This window comes from Salmo salar, chromosome 05 (genome assembly GCF_965601325.2).
Source record: "Salmo salar chromosome 05, fSalSal1, whole genome shotgun sequence".
Lineage (NCBI taxonomy): Eukaryota > Metazoa > Chordata > Actinopteri > Salmoniformes > Salmonidae > Salmo > Salmo salar.
The window spans coordinates 23,545,183-23,562,887 of NC_138295.1; the positions used below are offsets into that span (position 1 = coordinate 23,545,183).

The 17,705-nt window shown below is 43.3% G+C and overlaps 1 protein-coding gene across 5 annotated transcripts in view; it reads left to right on the forward strand.

The window, feature by feature from the left end:
- diaph2 (diaphanous-related formin 2) overlaps positions 1-17,705 on the forward strand; it is a 754,395-nt gene that overhangs the window by 68,874 nt on the left and 667,816 nt on the right. The window lies entirely within an intron of this gene.

Here is a 17,705-nt window from a genome sequence, read left to right on the forward strand (position 1 = left end):
AGGGGCTGGTGACGCTTCCTCATTTCTCTGCCACTGTAATACGGTAATTGCAGATCTGCTCTGGCAATTTATCACAAAGTGGAGCCCTATTGCCTGTTGTGAGGAGGCAAGCCTGTTTTTTGGGGCAAAGCTTTTGGGGAAAAAAGCACTCTTATTGCTTTTTGCTAGTGTGAATTGTCACCTTGAATGGTGTTTTATTGCCTTCAGGATTAAGGAGGCCTACAGGCTTAGAGGGAACGAGGACAAGGTAAACCAGCCAGTACGCTGTGACCTAGTGGCACCCTATTCCCTATATGATGTACTGCTTTTGACCAGGTTAAAAGTAGTGCACTACCTAGTGAGTAGGGTGCCATTTGGGACAAAGACCTGGTCTGTGCTCTACTGATGGGCCCAGACAAACCTTTCCACTGTTTGACTCGCTCTACAGACATATGTTTTGTGTGTCGTTTCTTTGCCCAACTGTTATTTTGTGCTGGGTTATTCCTGCTGAATAAGTAGATTTCTAAAGCCGTTGTTATGAACCAAGATGTATTGTCTTGATCAGCAGGAACAGGGTTCATTGTACAAAGGAAATGGGCTATGACAGAGGTGTATCAGAACTGTTGATCCGAGAGCAGAGGTCTACTTTGAAGTTTGGAACCGTCTGAAAGTTTGCCAAGGAAGCTTCTCCAAACTCAGTGTGCTAGTAACATTTTGCGTCCTCTCTAACCTGTCCCTCCATCAGAATCACATCCGTGCCTGTGTATCGGGTTAACAAAAAGCTAACACTGAGGAAGCTGTCAGTCTAAAAGCTCCACTCAGAACCTAAAGTACCAGTCAAGTGAGACGTTTAACTCAGCCCGGGCGTGACTACGGCTAGCTTCAGCTCGGCCTGGCGGACTCAAAATGTTCACGCTGTCAGCGCAGAGCCTCCGAGGGAGCTTTCCTTGAGCTGTGCAGTCGTAGTGGTGGGGGAACTGAAGGTACTGTGAGGTCTGTAGGGAACCGTCCCAGAGCTGTGCAGTCGTGGTGGTGGTGGGGGAACTGAAGTAGGGCTGGGCGGAAAATCCAAATAATTTGAATTAATTCAAATTAGTTTTTTTGAGACATTCCAAATGCCTGTATCGCGGAATCAAGTTTTTTTTTTGTATTTTTATTTTTTATGAGCGTTTCTGTACCTTTGTTCTCATGTGTTTTTGGTCTCCACTCATTTGCTGCTCCTTTGCTGTGCGCCTTCCAAGGATCACCAGAGATCTGTATACTGTATAATGACGAGATGCTCATGTTTCTTGGGTCCAACGAAGGGAGATATCATTATGTTGTAATAGAGGAGAAGTGAACCTTTCCAACCATACCCTGTTTAAGTTTCAACTCCTCAAACGTCGAGCAGAGCAGACTTTACTATAATGGATGTACCAATGAACATTCATTATGGAAATGTATGCTCAGTTTGTCGCGCCCGCGTTACGGTACCACTTATCGCTAGCAGCATTTTAGTCAAATAAAGATTGTTATACTAGCTGTTTAGTCTGTGTTTTTATAAATGTGCAATAAGCATAAAACAATTTATATAAGGAATTGGCAACTCATTCTCATTCTGAGAAATATGGTAAGCCCCTTAATTTCTACACCTGAACAAAGTGGACAGGCTAGCATGCTGTTCAAATGGTTGGAGACGGACAGAAGGTTGTGTTCATAACAATTCAACTGTTTTGCCTTGTTCTCTGAATTCAGAGCTTGTGAAATTATACCTAGATCCAAGTTGGCTAGACTTGAAACATAAATATTAGCTGGCTACTCACTAGCATGTGTGCTTGTGCTTGAGAGATTGTTTATGAGACCTGTGTTCATTTTCTATAATGCCTGCTATATTCTTAGTGAATGTGCATTGTGCATGGTTCTGGGTAAATTTGTAACAAAAAGGGCATTTATATAGACAGACCTGAAAGCCAGATCAGTGATTATTGCAACAAAAAAAAGCAGGTACAACTATTTTTATTAGTGGGTCTTATGGTTGTGGAAGGCATGTTTAGCCTAGGTATAATTTACCAAGCTCTGAAATTAATTTGATTATTGCTTACTGTTTTACATGCTGTGTATTTGACCTTTAATTGTACAACACAGTTTATTTAGAGAGAAAAAATCAAGATGTATATCGCAGTGTGAATTGCCTCCAATTCAGTCTGGCCAGCATGTCCACCTTCACCACCGCCGCTGCTGAGTCTGTGTCATCAGCCTTGTTGATCAAGCTAGTGGAGGAAGATGAGGACCACAAAGTAGCTGACTGCCAAGATGCCTGCAACCAAACCAGAAATGCAGATAGGCTGCTTATAGTCACCACTCAACTGCCACATTTGGAACAACAGTGTGTCATGGGTCCTGTGGTGCGTTAGTGCGAGATGCCTCGGTACTTCAATAAACCACCAGTTACACGCAGGGGGGGGGGCAGGGCTGCTCTTACTATAGAGAGAGGTTTTAAGGGGTTACCCGCCCTGACCTGTATGGGCTGATCTGACCACATGACTGGCTGTCCCTGAGACCGAGCCTGTTTCCATGGTAACATACTGGCCAGCCTACAATATGTCAAGGGGTGAGAGTGAGGGAGAGATGTTGAGGGGGAGTGGAGGGTGCCTGAAACACCTCAGACCTCGGGGACTGGAGGAGTCTGTTGGATTGGTGATATCTCACTCCATTTCAGAGAATCATGTGTGCCAGAATAGTGGACAAAGGATGTTGTTTAAAAAATGAATTAGATCTGGCTCACCCCTGGAACGCTGGCCTAACCTCTTCACTTGTATAAATAGTAGAGACAGATTTTTAAGGATGACCTCTTTTTGTGGTGTGAAGTGCGCTGTATGTATCGGCTGACAAGGCCTCCCCAAGGAGCACTACAACAGTTAAGTGACAGAATAGAGCCTTGAAGTGATTGGAGGGAATAGTTAGTTTTCCCACCAAAGTAGAGCCTCTGCAGTCTTCACAAGGAGGTTAAGGACATTCAAAGAATGTAGGAAGAACAGAACATTCAAAATATTCCATACAGCATATTTAATGCTATTGCAGAAACAATGATCCAATTATGTGAAGTTTGAGGTGAGAAAATCTAGCATTGGCTGAGTGTATTATACAATGTGACAGATGACTATTCTTCTATGAACTTGAATCCTTTAACATTGTAATGAAATGGTATTAGATGAATTTTCCTCTAGTTGAGGACTCACGGTATCTGTTTGTTGAGACCTCTCAGAAACGTTGAGGTAGTTACCATGGAACATAGAGAAGGCCCAACATTTCATTGCCGACGCTCTCCAGCATCTTTTGTTCAAAATTTTGAGGATAAGCACTTAGAACAATTCTCATTTAAGCCGAGATGATTTAATTTTTCTCTCCCGATTACGCCTCTTTGTTTCTGTGTATTGCAGAGGAAGGCTGTATTCCCAGGCAAATTAATAACCTTGGCATATGTGTTGTCTGTTCCACTCGTTTCATTGGCCAACGTCGTATTAAGCGCCGCACGCACTCCAAGGCTTTTCGTCACCTAATGCACTTTTGCTCATTGTGGCTGCTGTTTAAATGCCTCAAGGGGAGTGAGAGAGGGGGAGAGAGAGAGCTGCTGCTGCCTCTTTCACTTGCTACCCTTCCTCGCTACTAGCACCAATCGTTTTTGGAGGGCCTTTTGTAAAAATTGAATCTGAATTGAACCAAGGCTACACTCTCTCATCCCCTCTTTCTTCCAAGCCCCATACATCTGAAAATACTTATTTTTGTTTCAAATAGGCTATTAAACTGTTTGGACCCTTAAGCAGATTTGATGTGGCACATGTCCTTGGTGCTTTGAAAGACTGTCCATGAAAAACTGAATTAACGGAGAATGTCCCCGCATGCACACAACACAACAAGTATGGACTCCTGTTTAACATTTAGATCAACGAAAAGTGCTCTGAAAAGGCTTTTTAAATGTGATGTGTATTTGAGAGACAGTGGCCTTGTGGAGACTTTGTTTGGATGACATTTAAAGTTGACTAAAAAGAGAATTTAAGTGATTTCTGGAGTGCCAAACCATCCTTCACTGCTTTTTCTTGGTAAGTTTGTAGATTTTGGGCAGTATCAAACCATTGCTTTTCCCATTACTCCAACACCTTTATGTCTTCGAGATGAATTTAGTTGATTACATTGGAGGTATATTACCCAGACCTTTTATATTTACCTGTTGGCGTGATATCATTCCTATTAATATCTAGTCACAAAGAGTTAGGGGCTGCTCCAATGGGATCAAGACGTGCTTCCTCTCTTTTCACTCATTACTAAGATCACATCTGTTGTATCGTCTTCAAGCCATATTGTACTGTCTAGAAGCCTATGATTCCATGCTATAAGTGTGACTGACATCACCAATGCAGCACATTAAGCCTATATTGAGTTTTCAGATCAGGGGTGTTGTTTGTGTTGTGTGCTAGGCCATCAGTCGTATTCAAGTTTCCCATGGCTCAGCGCTGATTGACAGTAAAACAATATTCATTTTCATTTGTCCCTTCGCTTTTCCCCCGAGCCCTTTTATTAATACTTCAATATAGTAACTTGGTATGCCAACACCTTTTTGCATACAATTGTAATGCCTTTCAGTCCAACTCTAATTCAGAAATGTCAAGTGTATCTGATTTGATTCATTCTTTAGACAATTCAGAGACTTGGAGACAATTCAGGGATTATTATACGTCTGTTGAGTCTGTTAGAATTCGGCGAGCAGCATATTGGCTTCGCAAAAGCAAAGGGATTTAAATATAGGTGCTCATGAATCGAATTAAGCAGCATTGTGCAGGAGTTGGCATTCTGCCTCTTGACGAGACATGCTATTAACTACCTCTCTTGTCTACTTGGCTTTGTTGCTGTTCTGTCATTCCAAGTTGGATTTTTCAACTGAACAAAACCCAAACAATTCAATACCCATATTTACTTCCTATGTATTCTACTGTTGTATATTACGAACTACTACAGTATTACTATAGTATTGTATGCAACTTCTTGGCAGTGTTTGTCCTAGATTATTTTCCATGCTAGGTTTGGCTAACCTTTCGCTAGATTCACCTGAAATGCTCCTGTCTTCAAATGCCCGCCTTTGCCATGTGATGTGTGTAACTGTGGGAGAAGGTAAAGTGCAACACATATAGAACATGATTTTGAGCTGTAGCAGCGTAACTCGTGGGAGTCAACACTCTCTTCAACTACCACTGTGGAGGAAATGAAAACAAGTCCCTCCCTTCTTTTGTCTTCTCTTTCAAATGTGATTATATTTTTTCTCACCTCCTCTCCCCCTCACCTCTCCCCTTCCCTCCTCTCCTCTCTCCTCACCTCTCCCCTCCCCTCCTCACCTCATCCCTCTTCGCCCCTCCTCACCTCACCTCTACTCTCCTCCCCTTCAGTCCTCACCTCACCTCTCCCCTCCCCTCCCCACCTCATCCCTCCCCTCCTCACCTCATCCCTCCCCTCCTCACCTCATCCCTCCTCGCCCCTCCTCACCTCACCTCTAACCTCCTTCCCTCCCCTCCTCACCTCTCCCCTCCTTCCCTCCCCTCCTCACCTCATCCCTCCTCCCCTCCCCCCCTTCTCACCTCCCCTCCCTGCCGTCCTTACCTCTCCCCTTCCCTCCTCTCCTGTTCCCTCCTCACCTCTCCCCTTCTCTCCCCTCCTTCCCTCCTCCTCACCTCTCCCCTCCCCTCACCTCTCCTCACCATTGGATTATACTACATGCATCTCTTTTTAAAGGTAGAGAGGGGGATGTCTTTATTTTTTGAAGGGAACAAAAAAGGGTGTCTGAAATGGACATAGTGTGCTGATATTGGAAGCACAGTGACTGCAACACTACCAGTGTGTGTTTGTGTGTGTGTTTTGATGTCCTGTGTGTAAGTAGCACTGTCATTTGCCCTGCAGCTCCATCATGACTGGAACACATCCTCTCAGATTTGGGTATTAAGGAGGAGAGGGAGGAAGAGAGAGTGTGATGGAGAAAAAGAGCCGGGGGGGCAGAGAGAAAGAGTGTGTGTGTGTGTGTGTGTGTGTGTGTGTGTGTGTGTCTGCTTGCCTGTGTGTCTTCCTCTGTGCATCAGTGTTCCTCTGTCTGTGTGTGTGTGTGATATTGGGGCTGTCAGTAATGGGGCTGGGTGAGCACTGCCTACGCGCTCATTGGCTCATCTCCCCCCACGGGTCTTTCTAACACACTCCACGGCACCACCAGCTCCACAGGGTGCTCCTGCAGGCTGCATTAGGCTCCATAAACTTTATGACATATTTTTACAACCCGCCTCTATGAGATTCCACCACCGCATCCCCGGCCGCATCTGCTTTAACTGTTCACGCAGCTGTGAAATTCGGTGTATCCCTTCGCTTTTAATGGTCGCGTAGACAGGCTCGATTCAGTCGATGCCTTAATTTTCTTTATTTGTTCTTGAAAGGATTGGTTCCTTCTCTCCCCCGCTGCATATGTTTATATTTACTAAGTTATTTGTTTTGGGTTACGGGGGTGTTTTTTTCTAAATGCGGTGGGTGATTGTTAGAGATGTCTCTTTCGGTCTATCACGTTGCCTGACTGTGTGTGTCTGTGTGTGTGTGTGTGTGTGTGTTGATATGTCAGTCTGTGTGTCAGTGTGATGACTATGAGTAGTCCTTTCCCTAACCTTGTTTGACTCCATCCCCTCCTGTGATTCTCTGATGCCCATGCCAAACGCAGTACGACTCCAGTATGGCGGAGCATATGTGGCTTTGCCTTCGACCGCGGGCAGCGGTCATGGGAGTGTGTGTGTGTGTGCGCGCACACGCACTGGGCACAGGTTCAAAACATCTGTTGATTTCACCACTGACTAGCCAGTTTCTTGGAGGAGGAGGTGGATACTTTCCATCAGGAGAAGTTGCTTTCCACCAGGAGTAGTTACTTTTCATCAGCCCAGAGCATCTCTGTCATTGTTTCTCTTGCTCACTGACCCAGAGGCATCGGTTCATAAGTCATAAGGATATTGGGTCATTTCTGGGCTAAACTGATATACCATAATCACCCTCTAGTAAGCCCACCCAACTCTTTGGGGGAGCCCCCCTTATTTGCCCATGCTGCAGTCAATTAGCACACTCAGCAAATCACAAATCCCATATCTAACAAGGTGTGCCTTCTCCCTTTGTCTCTTCCAACACACTCAACTGCTGTCATACTCGGCTGCACAGGAAGTAAGTAATCGCCTCATCAACAGCACTGATTCCCAGACGGTTTCCCGGTTGCCTGGCTGTAATGATCGGTGATATGATCAAGGCTGGGACTCGCCGTTATATTATTGTCTGCCTTTGCAGTTTTCCACTTTAAGCGCGCCCGAGAGAGATGGATCGCCAGGTTCAAATGGCAGCTTTCAAGTTTTACGACTTCACCCTTTGTGTCGTCCGCCTAGAGAGAGAGAGCCTGTGAGAGAGCCTGGAGAGCTGAGGGTCCACCCTTCCGCATAACTTTGAGGCGTATTTACCAAGAACAAACAGGACACAAATACTTCCACATTGGCCTCTGTCTCTGTACACATGCAGACAATGTATTGTCTGTATCGCGCCCCATTGCTATAAACACTGTCTTTAGGCATTTATTCACATTAGGGTTTTGATGGTGATGTTGGTCAGATTGCAGCATCAACAGCTTTGTCGGTCTCTGGGGTGCAGTACTGGAGACTGCAACAAGATGGCAGTAGAAGTCTGTTAAACACTCCATGCACTTTGGTGCAAAAGGGAAGGAGAAGGGAAAAAGCCAGTGTTGCTATGGAATTGACCGAATAGGTTTCTTTCTACATAGCAGCCTACACACACACACACACACACACACACACACACACACCATGTCTGGCTCCTCTAATGCCTTTTGTAAGAAGTAGTCTGATCTTTAAACAGGAGAATAAGTTTGAAACATCTCAAAGCATTCAAATGGATCCGTCTTCCACCAATCCATACTTTCAGCATGACTTTGTAGTTGGAAAAAATAAAAACAAAAATATAAAAAAATGATCTGGAAACTCCACAACCAAGATGGCCTCTGACATTGCATACAGATGTGGTCTTTTCTGCTTTTGCTGTTAAGACTTAGACACAATGGCACAACAGTAAGTAAGCTGAAGGTAGCACAACCTCGCCTGTTATCGACAAGGCCCCACATATTGACCAGACATTTATGTAATCAGAACTGAATAATTTATCTGTGCATCGGTGTAATGAATTAAGAAGAAACACTCCTCACTGGTCCCATAGTTGTACAACTCAAATTCTCATCTCTCTATCACCAACCATCTATTCATCCCATTGTATACATGTGTTTGGACACAGGTATGTTGTCCTGGGCACATAGCTGCACCACTCAAACTGTCATCCGTCTCTATCCATTCCACTCAGTGTTTGGGTATTGAGGTAACTGAAACAGGACTGATTCCAAGCCACACAGTGTAGTGGAGATGTGTGGTAGGTAGGGGCTTGTTTGTGTCACCAAGCTGCATTACTCAAACTCTCATTTCTCTATCCATCCCTCCATTCAACTGTCTGTATTTGGGTTTTGAGGCTCCTGATACAGGACTGATTTAGTGAGTAGTAGAATCGTGCAGTAGGTGGGTAGGTAAAGCTGGCATAGCCTGACAGCGGCTTGTTGATGTCGTTGTCTCTCTCCTCAGTCGTCGTCGTGTCTCTACTCAGTCGTCGTCGTGTCTCTCCTCAGTCGTCGTCGTGTCTCTCCTCAGTCGTCGTCGTGTCTCTCCTCAGTCGTCGTCGTGCCTCTCCTCAGTCGTCGTCGTGCCTCTCCTCAGTCGTCGTCGTGCCTCTCCTCAGTCGTCGTCGTGCCTCTCCTCAGTCGTCGTCGTGCCTCTCCTCAGTCGTCGTCGTGCCTCTCCTCAGTCGTCGTCGTGTCTCTCCTCAGACGTGGAAGAGGAGAGACATACGACATCAACAAGCCCCCTCGGCTCAGGTGCCCGCCACAAACACGCCACATCAATTTTTTAAACATGGCCATATGGCAGTCCTGTTTTCTTCAGGTGTGTGTGCCAAATGGAATATAAGTAAAAAAAATATATGTTTGGAAAAACACAAAAATTGCCTTGTTTCTCTGACTCGGTCAATGCTTGACAGACAGAATAGGGCCGTCATAATACTCTACTAGTTGGTGTAAAAAAAAAACATATAAAGCAGTTTTTTTTTTAATGGGAAGCAATTAGTGAATATCGCCCAGAGGGTTATTTGATGGTAGGTGTACAGTGTTTCCTGAAATGGCCATGTCCTTTATGGGATATAGACTCAGCTGGTGAACGGACATCTAATCACAGTGAGAGATGTTTGTCTCTTTATGTCCTGAGTGGTCTTTTGGAGATTGTTTTTTTTCTAAGGCTAGTAGAAGCCTATTTGCCTGAATGTTTGGCTGACTTCAGACCTGCGGGTGTTGAACTGGAATGAAAGAGATTCTGCAATGCAAGAGAAGGTCATTTAGTAGATGGGACAGAAGACAATTGAAATGATCTTTGTACACATCTAAATCACTGTTACTTAATTAACTCTTGCAATAAGTGTGTTTTCAGTCGACATTAACTCTGCAATGCAAGAGAAGGCCGTTTGGTAGATAGCACCGATGACAATGTAGATGATCTGTGGACTCATCGAAGCACTGGTACCTAATGAACTTTCATATGCAGTGTGCTTTTAGCCCCTCTCAGACTTTTCTCAACTCTAACCCCTCACCTGCCCATCATGCTGTATTGTGCTGTAAGTCCTTTACGAGCTCAGTGTCAGGGATAGGAATGCATTTCCCCAAGAAACTACATACATTTTTGTATTTTTTATTAAATGTAGTAAGTACCGCAAGTGAAAGAGAACTCTTGATGCTATTATGCTCGGCAACATCTCGAAAGCTTCTGATAGAAACTAACTTAAGAGGGTTCTAAATTTGTCATTAGAAGAGCTCCTTTCATCTCCCCATGGTTTTAGTTAAGCAGTTCAGCCCAGGCCTCTAGTGAAATGTTTTTCCCCTCTGTTTGCATTTCTGAACAAGCATCCATAATGTTAATGAATTCTATTATTTTAAAACCAATTACTGTTAGTTGGGAGGCTTCTTTACCAACGTTGTCGCGTTCTCTGTGGAATAGCGTGCCACTGTATCTGCCATTGTCTGCCGCTGCAGTCAAACTTGATTCTATTTCCTCCTATTCCCCAAACTGTCTATTCTATGCTAATGCATCTCTTTTGGTATTCAGATACCTCCCACTTTAAACAGAAGTACCTCTCAAGGGAGCCTGATTTCCAGGAATAAGAGCAAAGTTAGTGAATGACTGAAACTGTTTGCCGTATTTGTATACTCGACCAAAAATACAGAATATGGCAAAAGCTTGAAAGAAAATCTGGTCAAAGCAGCGCAGGTTACACATCATGTTGATGGGTAGTTGTAATGAAGATAGTTGTGTTAAAGTCTAGTCAATATGACCTCTACCTTCGCTGCTGAGTGTCTGAGTAGGGATAGGCGGGCTATGCTCTCACAGGTGAATTGAGATGTTGTGTTCTGTCAAATCATGATAAAAGACTAGAACATGAAAGCAAGGGAACATTACCTCTGTTGTGTGAGAGAGAAAAAAGCATACTTGTATCAAAATTGAAAAGGACGAATTTGAGAGGCAGGGAGAGAGAAAATGAGGTTGATTTCCTCCCCATATTCGTATTTAATATAATTCATGGGGTTTCTCTTACCACACTACTCTCTTTGTTCAGGGTAATTATATGTATTAATGATTACCAAAGACTTGTATATCCAGGGAATTACCTAGGTGTTCTGCCACCTATCCTCTGTTCTTTTTTGTATGCTTAGGCCTTGACTGTCTGCCGCTCGCATAGACTTTTGGGAGGTGATTCTCTACTTTTGTTTTGCTTTTCTAATCAGTGGTGTATACGCTTGAAAGATGTGCGGCACACAAGGGTACACTATGGGCTCTATATCACATGAATATCTGAATGGTAAGTATTCAGTATGTACAGCACCTTCAGAAAGTATTAACACCCCTTGACTTATTCCACATTTTGTTGTGTTAGTCTGAATTTAAAATGGAATAAATGTAGATTTTTTTATGGTCACTGGCCTACACACAATACCCCATAATGTCAAAGTGTATTTTTTATTTTTTTTATTTGTACAAATTCATTACAAATGAAAAGCTGAGATATATATTTAGTCAATAAATATTCAACCCCTTTGTTGTGGCAAGCCTAAATAAGGAGTAAAATATTACTTAACAAGTCACATAAGTTCCATGGACTCACATTATGTGCAATAATAGTGTTTAACATGATATTTGAATGACTACCTAATTTCTGTGCCCCACACCTACAATTATCTGTAAGGTCCCTCAGTCGAGCAGTGAATTTCAAACACAGATTCAACCACAAAGACCAGAGAGGTTTATCAATGCCTCGCAAAGAAGGGCACCTATTGGTGGATGGGTAAAAAAAAAAGCAGACGTAATATTTTTTTGAATGAAATTACAGTTAACGAAAATGTACACTTAATCCAGTATAAACTAATGTATAGAATGTATAATACAAGAGACAAAATTAATAAATCCTACAGCACAACGGCAGAGTCATGTCTCAAGTGTAAAACTAACAACTACTCAATAATACATGCTTTTTAGGAATACTATAAAGTCCAGAAGTTGTGAACAGAGCTAGAAAGTTGGCTGTCAGAAGTATTACAATGTAAAATTACTTTTAATCCGTCTGTCTGCATATTTAAAGATATTGGCATATGGGGGTGTAGTGAAATACCCGATGGGTTGGACGATTCGCTTTTCATCGCTTATCTTGAAAGAACGTATACTAAAAACATGGAAATCAATCAATCCGCCATCATTAACACAATGGAAAAATCCAATGATTTATTATTTAAATATAGGAAGTGCGTGGGCTATGGAAAGTGATGTGGCGCTGGAGATGGTGTGTGTGATAACCTAATTGACAGAGTGAAAAGAAGAAGGCCTTTACAGGATAAAAATATTCGAAAACATGCGTCCTGTTTGCAACAAGGCACTAAAGTAATACTGCAAAACATTTGACAAAGCAATTAATTCACTTTTTGTCCTGAATACAAAGTGTTATGTTTGGGGCAAATCCAACACAACTCATTACTGAGTACCACCCTCCATATTTTCAAACATAGTGGTGGCTGGATCATGTTATGGGTATGTTTGTAATCATTAAGGACTGGGGAGTTTCAGAATAAAAAAGAAACGGAATGGAGCTAAGCGCAGGCAAAATCCTAGAGGAAAACCTGGTTCAGTCTGCTTTCCAACAGACAGGACTATGACCTAAAACACAAGGCCAAATCTACATTGGAGTTGCTTACTAAGAAGACAGTCAATATTCCTGAGTGACCGATTTCTAGTTTTGACTTAAATCTACATGAAAATCTATGGCAAGACCTGAATCTTTCTCTATGACCAACAACCAATTTAACAGAGCCTGAAGAATTTAGAAAGAATAATGGGCAAAAGTTGCCAATCTAGGTGTGGAAAGCTCTTACAGACTTACCCAGAAAGACTCACAGCTGTAATCGCTACCAAAGTATTAACACAGGCATGTGAACATTTATGGAAGTTAGGTATTTCTGTATATAATTTTCAATACATTAGCAAAAAACAAATATTTTTTTCACTCTGTCATTATGGGGTATAGTGTGTAGATGCGTGAGATTTAAAAAAATATTGAATCCATTTTGAATTCAGGCTGTAACACAACAAAATGTGGAATAAATCAAGGTGTATGAATACTTTCTGAATGCACAGTATGTCCATAAATCAAAGTGTATACTTATCGCTCTCTCTCCCTGCCATACATAGATGATTTATACCTTATTTAATAAGCTAAAAGGTTACCTTAAAGCAGATTTCCCCCCTTAATTGACCAATTTCAGTGCTGCTCAATAAGCATTTATCATAACAAACCTTGACACAAGAGTAGTCGCTCTCCATCTCTCTATGGCATCCACGTTTACTCACACTCTGCACTCACCCACAGCTGTTACTGATATTACTCTGTTGTAATTAATAGAATAGATATGAAATATTCAGTATGTTTTGTTTTAGAGGTTGATGGCGCGTTCCAAAATGGCCGTCGCCTGCATTAGTCAGTATCTCTGAACCCAACCCTAATTATCCCACTTCACTCAGCATCTGTCTGCTATTAGGGGCCTTTGTTCCAGATTTTATCTCATTAGAATGGAATTGATCATCCTAATGGCTTTTTTTGGGTGTGGGGGGGGGGGGGGAGTGATTAGTTCAACACCCCTGGTTTCAGGGGTCCATATGTCCATATGTTTGCTGAGACAGGTTAGGTATGGCTGTCATTTACCTCATAATCACTGTCTGGAATGTTAGCGAGGTAGTGGGAGAGGGTTGTGATCAGTGGAATGACTATAAAAAATGAGTCATGCTAATGCTAACTCTGAATGGGGCCAGTTTATGGGTGAATGTGCCATCATTGTATTTGCACACAACATTCAGAGTGGGTCGTCGTTAAGCTTCGTACCCCCTGTGCACATTTTCCCTCCCATGAATTGCGGTGGTGGGCGTGGCAGTGTTGTTGGCTGGTGTCCTTGTCCAAATGGCTCTCGTTTGTTAAAGGAATTGAATGGAGATGGAAAGAGAATGTCTCCCTTTCTCCACACATGTACCCTCTCTGGAGTGAAGGCCTCGTTCCCTCTATCAATGACTGTGTTTATGACACTTATGAAAAGTTTGATTTTTCCGACAAGGCTGTATAGGAGCGAGATGTGTGGTACTGTGTGTGTCGGTGTTTACATATGTAAGCCTACCTGTGCTGCCATCCTGTTAGAAGGTAACAGATCATTTTATTACAATGGTTAAGATGGATTTTCATTGTGTTCCATGGTGTTATTCGCCCCCTAGTGGAGCTTTCTGGTACTTAGAAAGACTGTACGCAAACAGGAAGTAGAGAATTCATTCGGCACGCATAGAAGCAGCTAAAAACAACGCTACGGTGCAGGTCTTTCAGTGTAGCTATTTCTTGTCACGCTTCAGCCTCTGAAAATATTTGTTTCTAAGTTCGATTCAAGCATTTAACTAGATACAATACTGAAGTTTTGTTACTATTCATTCAAGAAAAGTCACGCCTTGGGAGTTTTATTGAAGACTTAGTTGTTAGCTATCTGTCTAGTTTTGCATGGGAACGCAATTCAAGGGCAGAATAGTGAAAAACCATCATCATGGCGGGCTCAAGCACAAGAATAACCACACACGGTGGTTATGTTACTACATTCATCAGCCAACAAAAGCCTCTGTTCCTAGAGAAGACCAGCAGTCTTCGATACAACAACCAGAGCCAAGTGTTCGACAGAGAGAGATGGAGGAGCCTCTTCAGCACATTGGGACCAAGTCTCAGTCTACAAGATCAAGGTCATCAAAACAGTTAAGCAGATCCTCAATGGTGAGTTCTGCAGCCATCAAAGCACGCGCCAAGGCAGACGCAGCGCGTGCACAAGTCTCCTATGCTGAGAAGGAAGCTTCTGTGATGAAACAAAAGGCAGAAATGGAGGCCAGCTTGTTGAAGCGAAAAGCTGACCTCGAGGCAAGTTTATATGTTCTCCAAATTGAGAGGACAGCTGCTGCTGCGTTGGCTGAAGCCTTTGAAGAAGCTGTAGGATCAGAACGCAGAGAGCTTCCCAAAGAACTAGACACTGGGACACAGCCCTTAAGTCCAGTCCAACGTACATGTGAGCATGTGCAACAACATGCTAGGCCCTACTTTGCTGAACTTCCATTTGAGGTGGAGACACAAGAGCTTAGTGTTGACCCATCTACATGCCACAATCTAGAAAGTAGCAAACAACGGAGCATGAGCAGAGACTCTCCATTCAAAAAGCAATGAACAGCAGCATGGTGGAAATGGAAAACAAGCCCACTTTCAGTCACACACACAAAGCTTCCCTGAGTCACAATTGGCACCAGACCTCATCAAGTACCTCCAACGACGTGAGATGGTGAGTTCCGGACTCCTGAAGTTTGATGATCGCTCTGAAAATTATTGGGCATGGAAAGCATCCTTTCTCAATGTGACCAGAGACTTGAATTTATCAGCCAGGGAAGAGTTAGATCTAATTACCAAGTGGCTAGGGGCAGAGTCGTCTGAGCAAGCAAAGAGAATTAGATCTGTCCATATTTTCAACGCAACAGCAAGGCTTAACATGGTCTGGCAACGACTAGAAGAGTGCTATGGTACACTCGAAGTGATCGAGAATGCACTGTTGAAGAAAATTGATGATTTTCCAAAACTGGCTAACAAAGACAATCACAAACTAAGAGAACTAGGTGACACTCTTCTCGAACTGGAGTGTGCTAAAGTAGAAGGGTACCATCCAGGCCTCGCTTATCTGGACACATCTCAGGGGGTAAACCCTATGGTAGAGAAACTTCCATTCACTTTACAAGAAAAATGGATAGCACCGGGATCCAAATACAAGGAGGACTATCAGGTAGCATTCCTACCATTCTCATTCTCCTCGAGATTCATCAGGAACCAGGCGAAAACTAGAAACAAACCCAGTTTCACCCTCTACACCTCAACTAACCAGGGGTCTATGAAAGGTGAGAAACCTGACAGGTACAGCAGCAAGACACCTGTGACTGTATACAAAACAGATGTCATCAGAGCCCTCAGACCACCAAACCAAACCCAGTAAGACAAAGTTTGAAAGCCCTGACCGTCACTGTCCAATACATAACAAGCCTCATCCTCTTAAAAAGTGCCGTGGGTTTAGATACAAAACTCTAGATGAGCGCAAATCATATCTCAAAGAGAATGGCATTTGTTTCCGATGTTGTGGGTCAACTCAGCACATAGCTAAAGACTGTAAGGTGTCAATCAAGTGCTCTGAGTGTGACAGCGACAGACATCTGGCTGCTCTGCATCCAGGCCCAGCTCCTTCAAATACAGACACAGCTACAGCAGAGAAAGAGCATGGCGGGGAGCAAGGTGACGATGCTCTTCTGTCACCTCAAAGTGTACAGAGATCTGTGGTGAGGCAGTCAATCCAAGATCATGTTCAAAAATATGCCTAGTCAAAGCTTATCCAGCTGGGAAAAGAGAGAAAGCTGTTCAAATCTATGTAGTGCTTGATGAACAGAGCAACAAATCTCTGGCCAAGACAGTGTTTTTCAATCTCTTCAACATCAATGACAACTCTGCTCCACACACCATGAAGACCTGTTCTGGGGTAACAGAGACTTCAGGCAGGAGAGCCGTCAACTTCATGGTGGAGTCTTTAGATGGACACATGCAGCTCACTCTCCCTACTCTGATAGTGTGACATGATGATAGGATGGAGATTCCCTCCCCCGACATTGCGTATCATCATCCCCATCTGCAACCAGTGGCGGACAAAATTCCAGCTGTGGACCCAGACGCTCCCATCCTCCTGCCCTTAGGACGAGACATCTTCAGGGTACACAAGGTACGAGAGCAAATAAATGGGCCCCACGACACTCCTTATGCACAGCGACTCGACCTCTGGTGGGTCATCGTGGGTGAGGTCTGTCTGGGAACGGCTCACCGACCAGCCAATGTTAACGTGTTCAGGACAAACATACTTCAAAATGGTCGCACATCCTATCTGAGCCCTTGCCCTGACATCATCCAGGTAAAAGAGAACTACAACCACGTAGCTCAGAATCACATCTCTCCCTCTACAGACAGCCTGGGATGTTCCGTGTTCGACAAAACACAAGACGATGATAAACCAGCACCATCAGTGGAGGACAAAGCCTTGGACATTATGGACAAACAGGTTTTCCAGGATGATGAAAACAACTGGGTGGCTCCACTACCCTTTCGCCCCACTAGACGTCGCCTTCCTAATAACAGGGAGCAGGCCATGAACCGTCTCACATCACTTCGCAGGACTTTAGACAAAAGCCTGACATGAAGCGTAATTTTATTGACTTCATGCAAAATATGCTGGATAACTACCAAGCCGAACCTTCTCCGCCACTAGAGGGAGACAAAGAGCGCTGGTATCTGCCCATGTTTGGTGTTTACCATCCACAAAAGCCTGAACAAATAAGAGTAGTATTTGACTCCAGTGCTAAGTGTCAAGGCGTGTCACATAACGATGTTCTGCTCAGTGGTCCAGAGTTAACACACTCTTGGGTGTCCTAATGCGTTTCCGCAAGGATTGCATTGCACTAACGGCAGATGTGCAACAAATGTTTTACTGTTTTGGTGTACGTGAGGATCACAGAGATTACCTAAACTCTTACATCTAGGGGTTCCGCTAGCGGAACGCCTCACCAATATCCAATGGAAGAACGTGGCGCGAAATACAAAAACCTCAAAAATTCAATAATTTCTATTTTTCAAACATACGACTATTTTACACCATTTTAAAGACAAGACTCTCGTTAATCTAACCACATTGTCCGATTTCAAAAAGGCTTTACAGCGAAAGCAAAACATTAGATTATGTTAGGAGAGTACATAGCCAAAAACAATCACACAGCCATTTTCCAAGCAAGCATATATGTCACATAAACCCAAAACACAGCTAAATGAAGCACTAACCTTTGATCTTCATCAGATGACACTCCTAGAACATTATGTTATGCAATACATGCATGTTTTGTTCAATCAAGTTCATATTTATATCCAAAAACAGCTTTTTACATTGGCATGTGATGTTCAGA